Source organism: Pararge aegeria, chromosome 9 (assembly GCF_905163445.1).
Source record: "Pararge aegeria chromosome 9, ilParAegt1.1, whole genome shotgun sequence".
In the NCBI taxonomy this organism is placed as follows: Eukaryota; Metazoa; Arthropoda; class Insecta; order Lepidoptera; family Nymphalidae; genus Pararge; species Pararge aegeria.
The window spans coordinates 14746831-14771953 of NC_053188.1; the positions used below are offsets into that span (position 1 = coordinate 14746831).

The 25123-nt window shown below is 35.9% G+C and overlaps 1 protein-coding gene across 2 annotated transcripts in view; it reads right to left on the minus strand.

Moving 5' to 3' along the window:
• Positions 1-25123, minus strand: part of LOC120626156 — a 96803-nt gene that overhangs the window by 17294 nt on the left and 54386 nt on the right. For both annotated transcript variants that reach the window (XM_039893488.1, XM_039893487.1), the window contains exon 3: positions 21-100. The gene's annotated coding sequence lies outside the window, so the exon portion shown is untranslated. The remainder of the gene's footprint in view (positions 1-20; positions 101-25123) is intronic.

The window sequence follows — 25123 nt, forward strand, 5'->3', positions numbered from 1 at the left end:
AATAGGATTCCGATATTTACCTTTGGATGTCTCTACCCTGCTTGGCGGGAGTGACAACCTCTGGTCGCGTTCATGTCTCCTCCCGCGTATTCAGCGTGATCTGGAAACAAAGAAAATATTGCTTTAGCGAACTAATTAACTTTGATAACCTTATTTATAAACGCGGCATAACGTCGGAATAGTAAAAGCAAATTAATAGCACGGACGGCTGATGCGACGCATAGTGCCGGGATATATTGTGTGGTAAAGAATGAATTGTACGGGAGAAACTACCTTAGAAAATAAAGTGTTTTGCCGCAGATGAAGTCGCGGGGAACCACTAGTAAAGAATATATTCTGTAGGGGTTTCCAGTGCTGCTATTTCCGTGAATATAATTAACTTAGGTAACAAAATGAAAAGCTTCTAACATTTATTTTACACATTCCAATAAGCAGCATCCCCCTCATGTTTAATGGAATGTAAAGACCCCATTGTTAAAACAACCCTTAGAATTGTATATAGCAGGTAGGTGTCACGTTGTTTTTGTTGTTCATTTTTCTCCCTCACTTTATTATTTGTAACAACTTCAGGGTAGTTACTGTGGAGGAAATGATCTCGGTATTTCAAATTGTGAATTAAATTTTTGACATTAGTCGTTTTTATTTTGGTTTCGTATTTTTTATTCGTTCTTCCATGATAGTTAAAAAGAAGTCAGAAGTTGAAGGTTAGGCCGTAGTCCACGCTTGACAAAGTACGATAGATAGCACACGCCTTTAAAGGTGTCGTCGAGGACTGAGGTCCTTACTTAGGTATTCAAATCAATAACTGCTTCGTTGGCTCGACAAAAATCACTAGATTTTAGGACCTTAGGATAGGTTAGGATTAGGTTAGGCCATTAGTAAACGCTGTCTAACGATGTCGGCGTTTACCACGAGATCAAAGGCGCGAACTAAAACTCTTCTACACCGCGGTATGTAGGTACAAGTACGCGGTATAAGTGCCATGCCGTATGGACATTGACCCACATACATTTCTCTGTGATAGACTATTCCGCACGTCACGTGAATTGACTTGTTAAACGGAACTATGAATAAACGCGCTTCGGGCCTCGAGTCATACTCTACCATTATTATCGTCCGTTACGTGAAACCTAAAAGTATAATGATGCAATGCTATTAAAAATCTTTAGCGTAGCTTTAACTCTATAGCGTATAGGATATGTTAACAGTACTTCTTAACTTATTATAATTTCTGCTATCCTTACTATTATTATATGTATATTAATTATCCTTACTAATATTATAAATGCGAAAGTGTTTTTGTATGCTTGTGTGTTTGTCCTTTCTTCACGCCCTAGCATTAATCAACTTTAAATAGAGTTAGTTAAAACGGCGGCCAGTAACACTTTTTATTCCAGGAAAACATACGGTTCCCACAGTATTTGCAAAAAAAAAAACCCGAAATAAAAGCGGACGAAAACCGCGGGCAACAGCTAGTTTAAAATATTTGACGTCGGAAACGGCAAAATATGAATGTAATCAATATATTATTTAGATCTGTATGTGTACAATATTTTACCAAATAAATTTTATATTGATTGATTGATTGATGCAAATCATACATAAACCGGCCCACTACAGGGTACGGGTTTCCTCCCACAATAAGAAGGGTTTACTACACCACGCTGGCCCAGTGCGCATTGGTGGACTGATTGATTGATCATAATAACCCGCATTGAAGTTGCTTGCACGGTCTACTCTATAAATCTTTATCTTCTGGGATTGAAGAGGCGTATTTTATGTTCAGCAACAGAAATTAAGAGGCTCATAAAAGAGTATTTATCCTTCGAGTATTTAACTTATTATTATTATAAATTAATTACAGTTTTAACAATAAACAGGCATGACCTTGTGATGGAACGACAGTTAACTAAGCCGATAACATAAATTTCGTTACTACGTCACGAGATATCCACATACATACAATGTAATTTTCCCGCACAACAACACATCCCGTGTTGTGTATGTGTGTGGACTATTTACGTACCGCGCGGCACCCAGCTGTGGAGGGTCAATGCCCCCGCGCGAAACAAGGTGAATCGTACACGTAGTTTTTGTCTTCGCTGAAATGCGACTCGGCGCGCGGCGCGACGGGTTCTATGTTTAGCAGGTTTTACACAGTCGATTTTCGCCGCATGACTAACGAAATTAATACAATCAATCTGATCAAAATAATTTATTATCAGATGACAAATGGATTTTAGTAGGGCTATCTTTATTTTCCCTATAGATAAGGTTAACACTATTAAACTCCATTGTATTCTGAAGATTTTGGATTAAATTGATTATTAACTTCAGGCGGTGGATCAAAATCTATTTAATTCAACAGGGCGGCGCGTTGCAAATAAACAAACAAAATAGCGGATTAAGTTTTTCTGTCGTCAATATAAAATGCCAGACCGTAAGATCAACGATAAGCTTCACCGCGGATAGGCCTATGAAAAAAAAAATCCCACCGCTGAATATAGGGGTGCTCTTTCAAGGAAGATTTAGAGCATAGAACCACCATGCTCGGATGCTCGGATGGGGGTTGGTGGAAACGATCTATAAGTTTAATTTGCTATAATCTGCGACGGAAAGACCAATCGCTGGGTGTATTTTATTTTAATACTCGCTGTTGCCCGCGACTTCGTCTGCGTTTGATTTAGTTTTTTGATGTGGAAATTGGCATTCAAGTATTCAGTATCGCTAAGCCTTAAAATGAGGAGTTTGCTGCAGTCCGCTGAGGAGTTTTGTCCTCTATCTCCAACTACATTCATCAGATCTGCACAATGTTTTGGCAAAATTAAACACATATTATATAACCTCTTTAGTACAAAAATAATAATTTAAACACTTTCATCCCCTCTCCCAAAGGAACCGAGCTTAATTTCGGGGTAAAAAGTATACTTCTAGCACTACCAAGAATATGTGTACAAAGTTTCATGAGGATCGATTAAGTAGTTTTTACGTGAAAGCGTAACAAACAAACTTACATTGACATTTATAATATTAGTAGGGATAGGATTTTTAATTCACACGGATTCTCAATTTAAATTTTGTTATGCTCTTTACGCACAATTTACTCCGATACCAGCGATCCCGTCAAGGCTTGAACGTACAACATTTTTACAATTGCAATAAGTTGCAACAAAAGTAAATAACTATACATTTTTTTATATTTAATCGTAATATCTAATCTTTAAAACGTACTTGTTGCATTTACCGTATTCAAACGTGGTTCAGTGTCTATGCGGCCGATTTGGTAACTGTTATAGCCGCGCGGCAAATGTCGACTTATGTAGATCACGCCTTATAATGGCAATATATGAGATTATGTGGTCATTACTTGCAACTTGTATATGAGGGTAGGTATCCAATGTTTGTACATACTAGTAAGCCAATATGACGCGTAGATGTTGTCATATTCACCCATGAGACCTTAAAAAGTATATTGAGTCAATGATATATAATATTATGTACTATACGTTAATTTTACGTATGTATACGCCAAACTACCTGTTTGTATCTGTATTCTGATCAGTCACGACAAACCTGTTTGTATAATAATAACAATAATTTATTCAGGCTCAAAACAATGAATTAAAAATGTGTGTTACAGAGGGTAGGTCCTTTCTGATGTTACGTTACGTGTCTTAAGTTTCATCAAATCTGTATATTATAACAATTTAAAAGATAAAAATTTAAAAAAATAATAATAATTAAACTATAAGTAAAGAATAAATTGTGTAGGTCTGTATGGGGTATTGTGAGTGTTTGATGTGTTTTTGTGTGTGTAAGTATATAGGGACTTTATTTATATTATGTGATTCCTACTAAAAAATTGCGTCGCTCGTAACTTTTTTATTATTCAATTAATTTCGCTTTCAATTGCTCTACTTCATTTAATATATATTCAATGACTATTTTACACACGGCCTACGAGTGTGCTGGGTCTACGCTACGACGAAATATGTTAGAGGTGGCCTGTGACCATCCATATAATACTTTTGAAGCCGTTGCCTGTGACCACCAGTAAGACGTTAATAAGCTGGTTATGATGAAATTACATTCTTTATTTGAATTAAATGCGAAATTTTCATTCTGGAAAAGAATTTGGTTGGAACCGAAACTTTCTCTGGGTTGCAAAACTCGCTTGAAGTGAGATGTGATCGTGATCGTCGAGAAAGACGTGTCGATTAGAACTGAAAGTAGTTTTGTTTACCTTACAAAGACACGTACAGAAATAGCACAGATGAGCTTATCATCACATCTGAGATCTCGAACTGCAAAAGCGTCCAATATCATCACTTTTTCACAGATTTAAATAGTTCTTAAAAATCACTCGCACAAACAAACACACACACACATATATGGAAGTAAATTAGTATTATTAATCTCAACATGGCAAAAAAACTATTGCCATGTTGGGATTGTTTAAGCGGAAAACTGAAGCTGTTATTTCGTTTAAAAATTTATTTTTAGCAACATTACTACTGAAAGTGGCACAATCTCTGGTTCATAATTGGAATGGATTGCCACGATACAGGTGATCCTAGTGTGGAAATCACTGAACACTAATTATTCCAAAACATTTTTTGTTAAGTTACTTAGGAATATATGTAATATGCATGTTTTTAAGAGATCAATAAAGTTATTATTATTATTATTACATTGCCAACCGATTAATGTCCAACGGACCGAACTTGATCCCCCCGGAAGGGAAACCGAATCTTGCCCACTGGGCTATCAACGTTTCCCTCTTAACATGCGTATTTATATTTTTACTACACTTTAACTTGAGTTTTATACCATATTCAATGTCTCTTATCATAGCAAGCGTTTTACATACATCTAAGCATTTTTAAGTATATACAACGCATAATCGGCATGATATAGAAACGTGCAATGGAAAAATAAAATCTATATCTCGCGCAACTGTGAGCGCTGTGAATTAAGGTAGGAGGTCCCGAGTTCGATTCCCAGCAGGGGCAATTTGGGAATTCATGATTTCTGAATTTTCTGGTCTGGTCTGGTAGGAGGCTTTGGCCGTGGCTAGTTACCACCCTACCCTCAAAGATGTGCCGCTAAGTGATGTAGTGTTTCGATGCGATGTCGCGTAGAAACCGATTAGGGGTCTGACTACCATACTCCCTAACAGGTTAGCACGTTACCATCTTAGACTGCATCACCACTTAACACCACCTAACACCTAGAGAAAATTATATCCCCGGGGTAAGGATAAAAATGTATCTTCTCCAACAGCTTTATCAAATCTCAGAGTACTGGCGCACAAGTGGAAATAATATGATATTATATGTAATAATAAACGGGGGTAAACTTCTCCTATTCCATGTTCCCGGGCGCAAGGAGGTGGACACGTTAATTATATCCCTCGTCAGGGGATATAATTCTTATCTCCCGCCCGTGGTAGCCCTGATGGTGAGATTGCAGTCAAGGGCTAATTTTTAGTGGAATTAATAAAATTATTATCTTCAACAGCCTATAATGTCCACTGCTATGCTCAGAATTTTCGTCTCATAGGAGATAGTTTTAGCGAGTGAGTGAAGTAACATATTTATCATCATCATTATCATATCAATATCAACCCATTACCGACGACAGAAGCGGTTAAGGCCATAGTCCACCACGCTGGCCCAGTGCAGATTGGTGGACTGTCAGGTTCTCTCACGATGAAGCAAGCTCTCCTTCACCGTTGAAGCAAGTGGTATTTTAATTACTTTAAAGCGCGCATAAGTATAAGAAAAGTAAGAGATGCGTGCTGGTATTCGAACTGGGCCCCCTAAAATTCGAAGTCCTAGCCATGGCTATCACCGCAATTAGGCTGCCCGTCCACCGGAGCGGAGCCGAGAATCGGACTGATGCGGAGCGCAGTTGCGTACTGTGTCTGGTTCAGCAGCGGAGATTTTGTGCAATCCTATTGGTTAATATTTCCGAATATGCCTCCCTCCCTATGCTGCCTCGCTCCGCTCCGGTGGACTGGCAGCCTTAGTAACAAATAAAATTAATGGTTTCAGCGCTTAGGCTCACTACGCTGCCTATTTGTTGGTAATTATAATCAGGACCGAAACGTCAAATCCATAGCAAAATTTATGCCAGAAACGTAATTTCCTAGTCAATCATGACCCGGGCAACGTTTATGGTTCAGCGTTTCACGTTTCATGTTTCAAATGCCGAATTAAAAAACGAGAGCTTGCATGCGGAACGTTTTGCAAGCAGCGACCAAACAACCCAATTTCAAAGTCCATTAATCTTGGCACCCTATGCCGTTGAAGGAAGGTACATACTATGAAACCTATGTAGCCATTTGACATGTACTAGTTTAATAAGTTAGCGTTGTTACATTTTTTTTTAAATTTCTCTATTTTGCTTTAGTAAAATGTAAGCAATGTAAAATGAATAAGTTAAAAAGTATTTCTTTTTTTTGTGCAGGTTAACACCTTTGTAAACAAATACAAATGAGTAGACAAACTGAACCTTATCACTTGCGAAAAAAAAACGCAATACTATTTTACCTTATGTATATCTATGTTTAACATTTATGTATGTTCTAAGAGGTGATAGCCTATTGGGGCATCGGCATTCCTTTCGTGGAGACCGAGTTCGAGCCCCGGCACGCACCACTGACTTTTCGGAGTTCTGTGCGATTTCATTTAAGCAATTTAAATATCACTTGCTTTAAATGGTGAAAGAAAACATGGTGAGTAAACCTGCGTGACTTAGAGCTCTCCATAATGTTCTCAACGGCGTGTCAAGTCTACCAATCCGCACTTGGCAAGCGTAGGAGACTACGACCTAAACCTAAAGAATGAGAAGCTTTCTGAGAGAAGACTCGTGCCTTTTAGAAGGCCGGTAATGGGTATTATGATGATGATGTCATGTACGTTCTTACGAGCACAGTTATGCATGTAGTGAGTTTCTTTATTTCACAATAATGTTACAAGGGCATTTCCTGATGTGTCCTGTTCTTTCTTATCCGGGGCCTGTCTCCGTACTTGGTTGGCCTGAACCGTCCGTTTTACGTGTTAATTTATTGTCCTGTTATTAAAACTAGCGGACCCGCGCGACTTCGTCCGCGAACGAGCCGACTTAAGAAAATATTCGTTTGTTGTCGCGGATTGTTTTATAGAACTTTAAAGAAAAAACAATTCTGACAATTGCGATATATAATACTTACTACATACTTCTGTCGTTTGGCGTAACGTTTACCGTTCACGCATCGCACGCATCGGAATCTCTCAAAAAGGATATATCTTTTGCAGTTTTTGCCCGAGATTCCAATATAAATGAATCCTAGCTAGATCGATTTATCGCCCCCAAAACCCCCTGTATACTAAATTTCATGAAAATCGTTGGAGCCGATTCCGAGATCCCAATTATATATATAGATTTGCTCGTTTAAAGATATAACTAGATATGCCCTGCGGCTTCGCCCGCGTTAATTTCGAATGCAGCCAGTGGCGTGCATAGCCCTTGGACCCAGGGTATGCACAAGGTGTTCAACACAAACATAAAGTAAAATTTAGATTTTAGATATGTCGGTTTATAATCAAATTACTTTACGAAAGTTATATCTTTGATTGATTTAATACTATCGTGTATCTACTGCTAATTGAATAAAAGTACATACCCTGATTTACGTCACAAAATTATGACACACCATTCGGCAGCATTTTCTAAGCACACTGATGATGATAATATTTTTTTCCAACATATCATGTTTTTAGCGTCTTTATGAAAATTATTAAGATCACAATATCCTTTATCATTCCACACTTTACGTATATTGGACAATAAAACAAAATGAAAGCAAAATAATCGATTGGTGTGTACAAAGCCGCTTAGCCAAGAATAGTTTTCGTAATATTTATTATTAAACATACGTGTTACTTTATCACCTTTTTTTTGGGATATTTGTAACATTGGTACACACCTTTCTTTGCGAATGATTTCTAATTTTACGATATAGGGATAGAAATTAAAGTTTTCTCTAAGTACTTTTTAGAGGCACACTGAACCCAAACAAAGGCCGCACGAATATGCTTTCATTATAAAATGAATGAATAAACTATAAATTAACTATAACACATTAAACTATCACTCAAACTTTTATAAGTTACTGAATTTATGCACTTGAACCGTTTATTTATCACCAACGCCATTGAGCATTGTTCGAAGGTAAACAATAATGGCGATTGAATATGCCAATGAAAACATTGCAATCGAAATTAGTCAAAATATGTTTTTAATTTTTTTGTAAGTATAGGTTAGAACGCTATTTTACTTTGATATGTAAACAATAAATAAAAACAATATTTATTGTTAACTTTCTCACTTTCCAATGTTTCCTGAAAAACGTAAACTATTCATTCGTCATAATTAAGACAGCGTTTGATTTCATAGCTCATTTTTAAAACGAAAGACTAATTTGATAATATTAGTTCAATTTTCTTAAAAGACACTGTAAGGTATTTACACTTGTTAATGATATTTTTATTTCTAAAAAAGAATAATGGCAGTATACAACAATTACAAACCAAGCAAATCATTTTATTCATAAAAAAATCAAACACGTAATTGATTATCCACTTCCGTAAGCAGTGCTTATAGACACCTATACTTAGAGAATTTATGAATGAAACTGTTCACACAAGACCGATGCTAATCTTGTAAGTACAAGCGCACGATTATAACATTACACGACACACACTACTAACTTGCACGCACACATCTAGCAGAACGATTCTTTCTTTGGGCGTGATTATTTTATTTGATATTTCTATGCAACAGTAGATGGCGTCATATGTCGAGTGATTTATAATAATTGATTTACCCTACAATCGATAACATGAGATTTAAATAATAATATCGGTATTTTTACGTGTTTTAAAAGGTAAATGATTAGCATTTACGATTAGATATTAAAATACGAAGTAGAAGATTTTATTTTGTACGCTATACGCCTCGCGCGCGCTGTTTGCGCTGTCGCCTGTCTAGCGACAATTGACCTAGAAGTTTGGCCGCTCATTACTAGATGGCGCTTTCATATATTTTTTACTTAGTGTTTTTTTTATTACAAAACTTTAATGGTCCTATCTGAAGGCTCTTTAAGACCCTGAGAGTAGGGTATGCACTGCTTATTTGCATATATGCAATGCACGCCACTGAATGCAGCGTACTGCTACATCGTCTACACCTATAGTCATACATGAGATTTTTGACAAACATTTTTTTATCTTTCGTAATAAATATATATTTTTTATAAAAAGTATCACAATTATAAAAAAAACAGTATTATTATTCGCCAATAGATGTCAGGAAGTCATATTTTTCAGTTTAAATTGGGACTACCCAAACGCCACCTTTTTGTTATTTTTCTTCCAATGAAAAAAACAAATAAAATGTCATTTTCTAAAAATGAATCCTAGCTAGATCGATTTATCGCCCCCGAAACCCCCTGTATGTTAAATTTCATGAAAATCGTTGGAGCCGATTCCGAGATTCCAATTACATATATATTTATATACAAGAATTGCTCGTTTAAAGATATAAGATATATCTATTGTGATAACAATAACTAAATTAATTTCAATAAACAAAACTTTTAATACAACAGCTCAAAAATAATCTATAAGATTGCAGTCAGACAAAAATTGGTAGTTTTGAATCACATTCCGTTATGAATGCCTTTGTATTCAATGGTGATTTACAAGTCTTATACAAACAGTTCGCGATGTTAACATACCCGGCCGGTGTTAATTTAGCGCACCCCCGCGGTCCTTGCCCGTAACATAATTATACAACTGCATACCCTGCCAAGATTAATGAACTTTGAAATTGGGTTCGCGAACTATTTTGAAATTACGTCGCGTGCAAATCCGTTCGCGTACTTAAACCCGCATTTTCGTCGAACTGCCATCTTATAGATCTACATTATTATTTAGCTTCTATATTAATAGTTTTAACTAAATTAGGTAAGTTATTGTTATGATCATTACCATGAGTCCAGCCTATTCATACCCTCCCTGGACATAACCCTCCTCAGACCCTCCAAATGAGGGTTACGGGCGAACGAGTAAATAAATACAACCAATATTTATTATTGGTAGAATATATTACGTGATCACTCATATATTGTTACATACATTCTCCAGGATCCCTTCAACAGATCTTGACCAGATCAATATGAGAAGATATCGAAAGTATACCGTTTTCAAATATTTTTTTTTTTTTCAAATCAGTTCCTAAATGACAGAGTTCTGAGCTAAAAAACATAAAAAAAAATACAACCGAATGGAGAACTTCGTCCTTTTACGTAAGTCGTTTAAAAAATGAGTTTGTAATATACCAGCGATTATACGTAATCTTATGTATAACAATATGAGATAATATATACCTAACTATAAATAGTTATAGGCAAGAAGACTTTGTTACACAATACCTTACATTAGGTAGTACCAGTCGACTAAATGTAAACATTTATTCACTTTTCATACAATTGTAATAATTTATTCCACCTCCAGCTAGTCAACATTAATAAATAACGAGTTACATAATAATTCTTAGAAAGGTAAAAAAGGGATTATTACAAATACACATTATATGTATACATGTATATGCAAAGGGCGGGGGGTTTTGTTAAGTCGTCGGGGTTTCTAATCTAATAGGATTTTTGTTACATTTACCTCTCCTGAATCGAACATATTGTTTGTATCAATTATCATCCGTTTTCTAAATCGAATGCTGTACGCACATTTGTATATGTCATACTAACAACCGGGTATAAGCACGCTCTACGCGCCCGTCTGTGTCAATAAGGGGTGAAGGGGGCCAAAATTACGAGCTTTCCCTTGGCGCAAAGGCTCGATAAACGCGAGGTAATGTGTGGGGTGCATTTAATTGAATTGTTTGTGCTCGTAGCTATTGAGCACAAACACGCTTCATTTAATAGGTTATAGATAACAATGTGATATCAGCCGATTGATTGTGATAGCCGTTTAATCCGATACACGTAAAGTTGTAATATTTTGGAAAAATCATAGAAGCAAATGAAAAATCTTTTTTTGGGCACCGGGTATGGCTTTTAATGAAGTAGTTGCTGGCCTAAGCCTTGAGGAAGGCTATTTACAATCCCGCTAGCACTTCTCTTCTCAACCAAATAAACGAAGTTATAATAGAGAAGGCGGACGATGCGACGCGGCGCGTTTGGGTACGTATTGAGATGCGGATAAAAGTTTGTGTGGGTAAAAACTATTTATCTAAATATCTACGCGCACTAAATCGCGGGTACAGTATAAAAATTCTTTCGCATGAAATAAAATATTTAAGACCAACTAACACACTATAAAAGAGTTCACTTTAAATAAATAAAAATAACAAAACATTACATTAAATGATCCCCATGTCTGCGCAAAAGAATGGCGGATGGTAGGTTTAAAAATAAAAAGTCGCGTAGACGGTGCAGATGATTATTTATCTGCGAAGCGAGTAGCTATATTTAAACCCACCTACCATACACCTACCTAGTTCTAAAATGTAACTTGTACCTACTATTTCATCTATAGTAAAATGAAAAAAATTAAAAATAATGTATTTATTTGTTATCTCAATTTCATTACAGAACAATAGGCTAAGACCTCCATTTAAGTTTGCAAAAAAACCCTTATTGGTAGGTCTCGCTTTTTCCGATACAAAGTTTACACATATACTGATAACATGACTTAACTCATTACATTAATTATATATTTTTTTTTTTGTTTAATGTTTAGAATTTTTCAAATATTAACATTAACAATTGATGTAATTAAAATATTAATAATTGACGGATCAAACAGATAGCCTACGCGATTTGAGTGGGAAACCATCACCGATAAAAATCGCAGAATTTCGCGTAGCATGCAAGGAAAACGTCCACCAAAGTGCCGTCATGCCTATAATAACACACTGGCAACCACGGCCGGAACACAGCGATGTTTTTTTTTATGTTTATAGACGAGCGCTTGACTGCAATCAAACCTGATGGTAAGCGATGATGCAGCCTAAGGTGGAGCGCGCTTGCCTAGAAGATGCCTTTTCACTCTTGATTTGAAGGTACTCATATTGTAGGAACTGGGGAAAATGGAAGCTGGAAGTGCATTACAGATCCTAGCGGTGAGGATCAGAAACGAAGATGCGAAGCGCTTGGTACGCGTTCGCGGTATATCGACCACGTAGGAATGCAGATCCTTATTGTGCCTCGCGGTTCGATGGTAAAAAGGCGAGGGGGGAACTAGATCAAATAGTTCTTGAGCACACTCTCCAAAATATATCCTATAGAATACCTAAAGGCAGGCAACCTTGCGACGATGTTCCAAACTCTTAAGTTTGATGCTGCTTCATTGCAGAAATAGGCAAGCTAATGCTTAAAATGTATCAGCTTCAAGATCAATTATTGTATCTTCCGCAGTCGGAGAAGCTATAAATAATATAACAAAAAAAAGTGTGTGTACTTACACGCGTTAAATGTACTGTGTACTTTGGAGTAACAAGATGAATATATTTTCAATAATTTTATATTTCGCCTTATTCTACGTTTGTAGAAAAAACTACACTAACAATAGAAAATAGGCATTGAAAGTTTTATTATAACGCATTAGTTATTATTACATTTAGCATTATCGGACCACTTAATTTCACTGAACATTAAAATTTGAGATTTTCGTACAATTTAAACACCGGGATGAGCCCGCAGACTTTAACAATTGAAAGTAGTCACTGTCAAACCTTATAGCTAACTTCAGGGTGTCGGTTTTTCGTGACGGCGTGCGTGCGCATCATGGAAATTCAGTTCATCATTTTCCCCTAACGCGCCAAAAGAAGTATAACTTCAAAAAAATGTCGCTGTTATTTTAATATCGCCGTTATATATTTAAAATATTTACTTAAAAATTAGGTGTGATTTAAAAATAGGTTTACAGTTTATTACGATGCAGGAGTCAAAACATTGCATTTCTTTACCGCTAATGGTTTTGTAGTTACGTAATAAATTATAATGTTACAAAATTACACATTACTCAGGTCTCAGGTATATCATTAGATTCACATACAAATGTGTAATTACTTACTATACTTAGTTCTAGCTAAGTGTTAATGCAGTTATAATACATGGTGATTTAGAAAATGGTGTCAAACCGTAGTTGGATTTACTTAGAACAACGCATATAGGAGACTCTATCATCTACTCTTTTTTGATGACAAAGATTTGGTCCGAGTTAGTATTTGACGACATTGACGACATTTATTATACCTTGATTATGTTTATTTTTATTATCTATATGTTCATAAGTATTTATGTATGATTGAGTATATATTAGTTTATTATTTTATATTTATTTATTATATTTTTCTTATTTGTGCAATTTTGTTTGTGTTTTTGTATTTAGCTATTGGAATGTACGTTTATAATAATTTTACACCACCTGTCCGCTCTCTCTCATGTTGTCCTAATCCAAAGGTTGCCTGGCAGAGATCGCTACTAAGCGATAAGGCCGCCTTTTGTATTCTACTTCTGTCTTTGTATTTCTATTGTTTTTTTATTTTCCTAACTATATTGTGGTGTACAAATAAAGAGTTAAATAATAATAATAATAATATTTAAAATTAATATTTATAAATCAAATATTCATCTTCAGGGTACAATGCATCCCTGAGCTTAATTTAAGCATAATCGGTTCAGGGTATAAACATAGACAACATACTAAAATAAACAGACATACCGTCGAACTTTATAACATTAGTTTACCTACATTTAAGTACATGATATAATTCAATAATATATGTACATACACTATACCTTATCAATATATTTAATTATATTAACATAATATGTTTTAATGATATAACCACGCTCGACCACAGTCGATTTTGCATAAGAATCCATTCAACCTTCAGTCACTGAATTTCAAAAGGTCACACAGCATTTAACAGACCGATTAAGGAAATATCGTAGGCGAAACCAAGTAAGGAATTTAATTATAATGCAGAAAGAAGCCTTTGTTTTGCTTTTATTTATTTATTTATTTATTTATTTATTATTTATGTACCATAAATTGTGATTGTGAACATAAGATACATGAAGTGTACAAAGGAAAGCTTATCTCTATAAGAGATCTCTTCCAGCTACCCCAGGATGTGAGTAAGAAGTTTTACTACATAATTAAACTTGTTTTTGTTTTATTCAACAAAGAAATAAATGTACATACTACCTACCTTTTTTATGAAAATACATCGATGTATTTTATATTACATCTATATTAATTAGCGGTTTCTCGAGACTTTGACTGCGTAAAACTAATAATTAAATATTTCCTCTACAAACTTACAATAAATCCTGACTCACAGAGTTGCATCAACCTTCACTTTATTTGTTTGTTATCGCCAGCATTCTTTCCGACAATACTCCAGAAAACCAGATGCATAAAATAATTTTCAGATCCAACTGGTAGCACAAGAGCTTGTGACCTTCATTTCATTTCGAAAAATCAATATCTAGTGTAGACACATCGCTATCATTTCTTTTTCTTGAAAAGCAGACAACTTTTTACTGCCATGTTCAGATGACTAAAAGACATTAACGTTCCTTCGTCTTTCCTAACGTCAAAGGTTGTCCGGAAGAGATAGCTTTAGAGATAAGTTCATTCCAAGTCTTCTGTATATATGTTTAGTTTGTGTGCAATAAAGCTTTCAAACAAACAAATATGAATTAAAAAAATAACATCATAAAAAATAAGAGCAACCAAGGCGTAATCTTTCTTAAAACTTTAATGTCAAAAATAATTGAAGTGGCTGGGGATGGTAGGTAGACGATTAAGTTAGGTAGATAGTTTAATCTTTTAATATGGATCAGCCGTAGTATTTCGGGGCTAAATTGTCAAAGACCTTATTTGACCGAGCGGGCAATGGCCTCATAATCGTTAACATGATATTGCCCTGTGCAAGCAGTCATTCGAGGGTCCGACCTTTACCCCAACATCCCTTTTCTAATAACAGACTTTCGATAGAGGGCGATGGCCTTGTTCGACAAAAGTCACCAAGACGTATATAAATATAAAAATTTGGTTTTCTCGACCTCCGTGGCGCGGAGAAAACGATTGCCGGACCCTTTTTTCTATGACACTGACTAACTTCAACTATTATTGTATTTTGGAAGGTCAACTGTCAATACCATGAATGATGTGGAGTTTGAGCAAAACCTACGTGACTAGAGGAATTAATGAATTTGTCCTTAATAATAAATATAAATTACACCGTGGGTTTATTAGACCGTGTGTATCATGGAAATGCAAAGTAACGCCTTTTTTTGTCCAATATTAGTACGAGTGACAAATTCAATAAGTGTTAAAAGATATCAAAATTCCTGTTATTGAAATTATCCATCCAGTTCTAGAGTTTTCCCCTTTTTAGTACAGGCTGAAAAATAAATTACGCGTAATGCCAACATATTCTGATTATACTGCTATACTATCTACCCCCGATAGTAATTATCAATACAAATCAAAGATATTTGGATTGAAGATAAAATTTTGTGGCCCTTTTTAGGAAAAGCGCTAACAAATTTAACCTAGAGGGTAAAGTAGTAGTAGGTGTCAATATGAAAGGCTACTATAGCTTTTTAAAGTTCAAGATTTGATCTGCAGGATAAGATTTTAATTTTGGATAGGATTGATAATTTATGATTAATTTCGAGCATTAATTGATCTGCCTATCGTTTTATAGATAAGAATCTCTATATATATATATATATATATATATATATATATATATACCAGTTTCTTTGCTCGACTATCGATAGTTCTGCATCACTAAATTATATCATAACTTCAAAGGTAAATAAGATTTTGTTTGCTAAACATTGACCAGAAAATGTAATCACAGAAAAAAATCATATGTAACTAAATAATATGCTTCCAGTGCCGAGCAAGAGGCGTAAATATGATAGGATAGCAGCTTCATTTTTGTGCCTTTTGGAGTAGAGACTTTGGGACCGTGGGGTCCGGAGGCAAGAGCCCTTTTCAAAGAATTATCGAAAAGGGTTATCGAGTCTACCGGTGATCCTAGAGCGGGCAGTTACCTTGGCCAACGAATTAGTTTGGCCATCCAAAGGGGCAATGCTGCCGGCATCTTAGGAATTGTGCTGCGGTGGTTATATATATATATATATATAAATAACCACCGCAGCAAGGCACAGTTCCGTTAAAAAAAAAAAATTGTACTCAACATACATTTATATATATATATATATAAATGTATATATATATATACATATATATATATAATATATATATATAAATAATAAATATATATTATATATATCTACTAATAGGTCTATGGTTGCTACGGAGATCATAGTCCATAGAGATTAGAGGATCGCGATAGATAACTAAGAACTCTCTGCAGCGATGCGCGGGCGCGCCTATGGCCCACTTACCGTGTTCTATTTTTCAACGCACGCCCTCTATAATTAGATCCGCATTGTTTATGGCGCACGGCCGACTTGCGATCGCTCTTCCTGTATTTGTTCGCCATACATTGATAATATTTCATACGTTGCTTTGGTTATCGCAAGAAAATATTTATCCTTCACCTATACTTGGTTTATTACGATACTATTACAATCATTATCTTGTTGCTCTGGACCGGAAAGACGGATTAACATGATCTGTGTGCCAAAGAGGAGAGGTAAACCTATTACGGAACACCATTAATATACGGAAGCTGAATTTATATACATTCAAGGCTAATAAGGTAAATTAACATAATTAGGTAATTAGTTTATTTTTATTTTTTTGTAACATACTTTATGCACCATCCACTTTCCACTTTTTTATCGGCTTCGTACGCTCAGTTTGCCTTTAAAAAATCACTTTTAGTGATAAGGCCGCCAGTACCATTACCGTTTTCTTTGAATTTTTCCTATTGTGTTGTGTTGCAATAAAGTTTTTCTATTCTATTCTATTAACCAATGACAAAGAAGTCTTCGTAAGGCGTTACGTCACTTTATTTCGCGCGACCATATAATATATCCAAGGCTAGCATTAAAGGGAGATAGTGCGATAATTGGACAACTGTATTGTTAACCAGAAGAATTCAAGGTTAAAACCAAAGTAGATTTTAAAAAAGAAGATTTCATTTAAGATATAATTACCTTACTAAATACTCCTGGTATGAGCAGAAAAATAATTTTCTAATTTCGTACGCGTGGTATGCGGAAGCTTGGGCTCACGATAATGTACATGCGCGATAAATTATACACATAATAACTCGAGCACACAGTACGCACATAATTTGCTCTTGATGGTTATTATAAGAATAACCTTAAAAGAAACCTCATTATCATCGACACATTCCCGGCCCACTACTGGCCCACTACACGGGTCTCCTATTAGAATGAGAAAGGTTTCGGTTTAGGCCGTAGTCTACCACGCTGGCCAAGTGCGGATTGGTAGACTAACACGCCGTTGAGAATATTATGGAGAACTTGACGTTTCAAAAGTGCTTGTATTAGGCCTACTTGAAATAAATGAATTTTGAATTTTGAATTTTTTTGAACTCTCAGGCATGCAGGTTTCTCTAAATTCCAACCAACAACCCTATTCTAATTGAATATTATCTTATGAAGACAATAAATCATTTTAACCAAGTTTGTACTTATTTCAGGCAGCAACTTCCGCATTTATAACATTTCTAAATATATGTTTCAGCGCCTATTATGAGAATGTTAACAACTTTTTATTTCCTAACAATAGTTTCTGAGTGTTCATAAATAGTAAAACATCAACGCAAATTAGAGGATAATGAAAGATAAGTCAGTCACCTTTTCCCCTCGCATAAATTATTATTGTTTCTATCTAGTATGTAATAGATCAAATTTTACTTTTATAACCTCATGGTGTCCTTCTTTATTAAATGCACGGCTGCAACGCTAACGCAATCACGGGACAAATTTAGCATAGCAACAGCTTTTATCCTGAAAACGGGCATAAGAAACTTTATACCAAGCAAAAAAACGATTAGGGAAATTAGCCGGGAAAATGTAACGCCATGTAAAGAAACGAGCAAAGCTGGTGTATTAGTATTGCATAGCAACGTAACGTTAATAGAGATTTCTTATCGTCTATAAAGCCTAATTGCTATAGTTAATTATTTCCGTGAAACCCTCCTCAGCCGACTCATCTCAAAGCTGTATTGCAAGGTGCAAGCAGTCAATCATAAATAATCAAAGAGCATATTTCAAAATAACTTGCAGTAAATTCTCATTATGTCCAAAACATTTTGGAATAAAAAATATGTTATTGTTGAGGAAAGAATTTCGGTTTTTAATACGATTCTGACGGAATTTTGAGACTTACCGATGGCCACCTCTAACTTAACTAGTGTTGCCCAAATGCAAGAACAAGACGAGACTTAGCCAGTCTTGGTCTTGGTCTTGCGCCAATACACCTGGTCTTGGTCTTGGTCTTGGTCTTGCGCTCCCAGTCTTGGTCTTGGTCTTGGTCTTGCAGCAAGAGTCTTGCAAGTCTTGCAATTACCTATTAGTCTATTACTATTTATTAAAGTTTACTTTAAATCTTAGAAAAACGTATTAGAATTGGAACATTGTGAGCTTGAATTAACATAGCCATAGTAAAGATCAAGCAGATTAATAAATAACTGAAGATTTGATAAGAAATTCGAAAAATCAACTGACCTATATGTCGTTTTCCATGGAAGTAACTGTTTCTTAATAAACATTTATGATTTATAAGCTTACATTTGCTAAAACATGTAAAAAAACAAATTAATTACAATAACTTGACTGTATTTTAAAGAACAATACTTATCTGTCTAGAAAGAGATTGAACCCTCAACTTATAAGAAATTTAATAAAAGAGTTTTACGATTTATCATTTATTTGAATAAAAAATAAAATACAACACAAATCAACAGCTTTATCATTAGGTTATGATACTTTATATCAATTCTTTTGACCAAGAATTAATACAAAGTAACCATCTGGCTGACTCATCACTTAACCTATTTCTATGTTTTCTAATTACTAATGATGCTTTAGAAAATAACCTCTCAGCAGGTACTGAAGTTGCAGGTATTGAGAGAAAATCACGGGCCATTTTCGATAAAATCGGATACTCTGTCTCATGCGTCCTCCACCAATCTAAAATCACCAATCTGAAACTTATTTATTCTTTGGAACACCTGTAGGTACTCTTAAAATTCGAAATTATTTTGCATGAATAGTGTCAAATGTTATGATTTCGGCGCGGCGGCAACGATTGTTTTAGATTTCAAAAGAAGCCGCCGGCGCGTGTATCATAACCATGTACTTCCGAAAAGCGGCAAATTTCTTTGAGAAGTAAGTACAAAACCTTTGATGCCGCATTATCAAAGTGCCGATGGTTAAAACATAACTATGCATGCACTCAGTTTGATTTTAATAGATATTTTTTTATTCGCTATGTTTATGGTATTAGTCGTAATGCGCATAGGTCCAGTTTTTCATATTCTTTGATATAGTTTTTTGCGTCTCATAGAATTCCTAAGCGTACCTACCTACCTATACACCGAACTGTTACACCTAACTACTCCGTGAAATAGCGCTAAGTCCTAGCTGCAAGACGCAAGAGTCTTGCAGGCTATGTCTTGTTCTTGCTCAAGTCTTGCACGGTCAGTCTTGGTCTTGGTCTTGCTAAAAATACGCGGTCTTGTTCTTGGTCTTGGTCTTGCAAAAACGCAAGAACAAGACCAAGACTGCAAGACCAAGACTGAATTTGGGCAACACTAAACTTAACACATTTTTAATTAACAACGTGATTAGTTAGAGGTGCGAGCCGTGGATCAAAGCAAGCATAATGTAAGCGTCAAGTCTCTCACGACTGTAGTAGTACTCTACGACTACGACTGTAGAAGTAGTGACTCTACCACCGGTTCGGAAGGCAGGTTCTACCGGGAAGAAGCCGACAATAAACTCAGCAGTTGCTCTTTACCAACATCAACAATTTACATTTCAACATTAATTTTTCTATCTCGTGAGAGATGAAAGCGGAGCTGGATACTTCCAAGCAACCTTGTCATTCACCGCGCTGTAACAAATGTTTTATAATATATTCTTTAAACTTATGCATTGGTAGGTCCAAAATTACCTAAGGATCGAACTCGGTCACCCCACCATAAGGTGAAGTATGAAACACTAAGCTATCAGTTTTGAGAAATTTTGCGACAGAGCTGTCCGGGGAAGTACCTACTACAGCGATACTTATTTCTGTCGCCGTGCATTGCTTATTGTGTTCCGGTGCCAGTGTAGCTACAGGCACCTCTGGTAAGAGGACACACAGCGGTACTTTGCAGGACATGCTCCTTGCATTTCTTACGAAATTTTGCTTAGTGTATAGACGACTAGCTGTTGCCCTCGACTTCGTCCGCTTTTGTTTTTGTTTTTCGAAAGACATGTGCCTAATAAATGTAGTAAATGTAGCACTTTATGTATTTAGGATAGCTAAGCCTGGTGTAAAATCGTCAAACACTTTCGTCCCCTCTCCCGAGAGAACTGAGCTTAATTTCGAGATAAAAATCATCCTATATTACTTCTAATACCTACAGGAATATGTGTACACAGTTTCGTGATGATCGGTTTAGTAGTTTTTGCGTGAAAGCGTAACAAACAAACTTACATTCGCATTTTTAATATTATAGATAGATAGATAGACGATAGCACCCAGCTCAGATAACTGAATAACTTTGGGGTGCCAAGGTGCTGGAGACGCGAGCTCGCATCTCGACGTAAACCCGAGGTAGACCTTGAACGAGGTAGACGGATGACATCAAGCGAAACGCAGCACCCAATCGGCATAAGACCGTGGTATTTTTAACTCCTTACAAAGATCTATGCCCAGCAATGGAATTCTAGCAATTCAAACGGGCAATAATGCCAACTTTTTGGGTACCATGCCCATAAGTGGCCAGTTATACGGCTTATATTTTTTGTAATTTATATTAATGGTAGTTTGTAGTTATTATTATGTGTTTACTAATTGGAATTATTTTTATCCCTTATTTTAAATCAACGGTAAAAAAAGAATGTAATTACTCAGTAAACAGCAGTATATTTACATATCATTAGATTCGTTATAAAGGACGTCTATCCCTTCCAATGTCTCAGAGTAAATAGGTCGCGATAAAATACCTCTGGGACTATTTTAAGAAGTTGCTTGAAACACCTAGCGGTGTCCGTTTGGAATTTGTCCAACATCCACATTACAAATTGAGTTGGTTAATGCACGGTTATGTTTACTTTCTAATGTATCTAATGTATTTAGTTAGTTATGCGATTATGTTCTCTGTTGTTAAAATCATATGTATTGCCAGTTGAACTATAATTAAGATTTCGTGCTAGCCGAATAGGAATTATACTTTTGTAGGTACATAAATGAAAACTACTTTTATGATAGAGCAAAATTCATATTTTGTTTCAGATAAACCCTTAAGTTCAAGGTATCAAAAGGCGTATATTATGTAAGCATATAAATGTCATGATCTTTTACCGATTAAGTCTATAGATATATATAGTAAATTTTCTTGGTGCTTACTGCCATCGCTTAAAGAAGAATCTTATTTATATTGTAGTCGCTTTTCTTTCAGAATTATACTAATAAATATGTCATATAAAACGCACGTTATAAAATAATACTGCTTTAATCGATCATAGTAAAACCCCAAAAGTAGGAATAAAGATTCAGTTTGCTTCGAAAAAATAACTGTGTTAGTTGAGTATGTAACTCGACTAATATATATATATTTTTTTTTTTAGTTTAGTCGTCATCATTATATTTATAAAGGACTTCTTTCTCTGGCCCCTGAACTACCACTATGCTAAAAAACCAGACGATCTCTTGGTCTCACTCATTTCCTTTGCCTTTTTTTATTATTTCTGTGCTAAATTTCATCCAGATCTGTTCAGCCATCCTGGCTTGATTGAGTTACAAACATCCATCCAACTTTGGCATTCATAATATTAGTAAAGATTATAGCTGCTTTAGAAGAAAAAATATTTTTGGTTAGTGCTTAAAATCCGATATTACAATATTAGTATATTGATATTACATATCTATATAGTTCTGAACAAAAAATAATTTTCACTAAATCGTGCCCTTTTATAGGATTTTAAATGAAGAAAATTATTTTGTGATTCTACGCACACTGTGCACCGCCAAACCAACAGCCGTTCTTACCGACCTAGATGTTTCACAGAAAACTTCAATACCAAACTTCCGCCTTTTCTGGATAAAGGAGATTATCGTCCCATATAGAGATAAAGCTGCCAAAACTTCCTCTTCCCCGTGCCGTCAAACATCGTGCACCTCGAAGCACGCTCGTTAGCCGTGAGTCGATTGCGACACGCAACCGACTTGTTTTCCTTCTACGGTTTCTGTGTCAGTGGGTCAATAGCTGGTTACTCGAGAATAATTTTGAGCAACACCGAAACCGGTTGGTGAATTACATTAGTTTTAGTCTAACTAACGCGAGTTTGGCTGTAAAGTTGCGGCGAGAGCTCGATCGGTAATTCACTAAAGTTTGCTAAAACATTTTTTGGGATTCAAACCCAAAAAATGTTTTACTAAGCCTTCCCTGACCGTCTGTCCGTCTATCTGTAACAAGCTATATATCTTGTAAATCATAATAAATAATGATGAAATTAAGTCTTTTGCCTCTTTAACATAGAATAAAATAAAAATTGACAATATAATTGGTTCGCCATACCAAGAAACGTATTTTTTTGCTCGACCTTAATGATATTTTAATACTATTTAGTGTTTTATGTGCTGAACGTCAAGTGTGAGATTTTCTACCTACGTTAACTTATTAGATCGATTAAAACGTATTATGTAACATAGAGTATATCAATAGTGGATACCCCCACATCCACACTCCTCTCCTTCGTACATTAAATAGGTTATGAAAAAATACTCTTCTGTTAACAAGTCTATAATTTTGTATCATCATCATCATCATCAACCCATTACCGGCCCACTACCGCGGACTGGTCTCCGCTCAGAATGACAAGATTTTTGGCCTTAGTAGACCACGCCAAGTGCGGATTGGTAGACTTCACACACCGTTAAGAACATTATGGAGAACGCTCAGGCATGCAGGTTTCCTCACGATGTTAAATTGCTTAAATTAAAAACGCACTTAGCTCCGAAAACGCAGTGTTGCGTGCCGTAGCGTAATATGCTAAGTTAATTTTAAGTGTAATGATGCGACTGGTGATTGCTTGGACGCATAAGTTTGACCTTAGCTTTATGAAACTTTACTTCACTGTAACACATAACGCATTCAGAATTCCAGCTTATGAATAAATCACACCATTTTTAGTCCCGGAGTTCAAGCAACGGAATGATTACGCAAATCCATATGAAAATCGCTCAGATGGCAGATCATAGCGACTTAATGAAGGTTATAGTTGTGTGAAAGAAACCGTAGTGGGTCAGCGAGGCAAATCTTCCTTCGCTGGAGACCTTGGCCTCCTCTGACAGTTGCCTCATTTACGTATTTTTTATGCAAAATTTGTGGAAGGACACTACAAATTTAAAATCGAAAGACGTAAAACGTATCCGATGGTTGAAGCAGTGGCGTGCACTGGGTTTCTTACCAGGGTATGCATACAGTAGGAAAATTGTATAAAATGGAAAAAATCCTCCTCCTATACGAGCTATATTTCAATTTTAGATGCAGTGCTTTTGTGCATGTATGAAGTGCACGCCCCTGGGTTGAAGGAATGATTCCAGCGAAAGCATACAAGATGCATTTGTTACCTGGTTTGTTTCCAGCTTTAGTAGAGCTTTTTGTGCCAGAGCTCGTGCCGGGAAGAACTACCGCCAATGCTTATTCCTGCTATCAACCTACGCCTCAGGTTGATGGGCACAGGGCGGCGATTTGTAGGGCATTTCTATGCCTTGCGATGTGTTGTTTTTATCTGTTTATGGGCGATGGTTTTCCCCTTAATTGATCCGTGAATTATTAATAATACACAAAATAGAGTGACGCCAATAAAGCACACGAACGATGACGCAATAGGCATCAAAACTTGGTACACCCAAGCATGTCGCATGTATGAGACGACAAAATCACTGTGTATAGGATATCACTGTAAATATAAACTTAACTTGGCAACATTTATTAAAAAAAACAGCGCTCAAATATATAATAATAAACAGTATTGTGCTACTCGTAACCGATAACGTATTAAGAATTCCAGCGAATGCATAAAACATACTACTGTTAAGTAGTTTTGCGGATATGATGCAACGGATAGATTGCTAAAATCGACAACACGAAAGAGATCCTAGTAGTACAACACTGTAATGTAATTTTCTTTAATGTTGGCGATACTGCTTGTTCACAGATCTCTTACTGAAAGTGGCATGTTTTAAAATAGTTCTATCCTCTTCCAGGAAGTTCAGTGCCCAGTACCATAAAAGTACCTCTGTTGTATGTTCTGATGACGCTACCGTTATAAATTTGTCACCATTATCAAGATCTTAGTTTTGGAAACGAATGTCTCAATCAAGTCAATGCCATTTTCTTGGATTTGACTCAGTCTTCAATTTTTCTGCATTACGTGTCTTAGTTTAATTAAACAGATTCTATGTTTTTTTTACAAATGATTCTCCTACGACAAGGTGACTTCCTTATCGTGACAACAGTGACCAGTAGTCTGTTCAATGTCTAAAACCATAAAATAATTGTTTGGTGTTTAAGAAACATCATAATATATCGAGTCATCTGTCCAGCGGGCTGGATGTCGTCCCACACTGCGTTTACCGATTCCAGGTATCAACTCCAGAACGCGCCAGCCCCAATGCCCAGCGATCCTACCACAGACATGACCCACCAACTGCTACTGTTAAGCTATGAAAATGTAGCTCGAAGCGGCTGGATGAGAAAGGCGCAGGACCATGTGTGGTGGCGCGCTCTTTGAAAGGTCTATCTTCAGCAGTGCCTTTAGACTGTTGATGATGATATATCAAATGTAAGCGGCGCGGTGCGTCAGCGG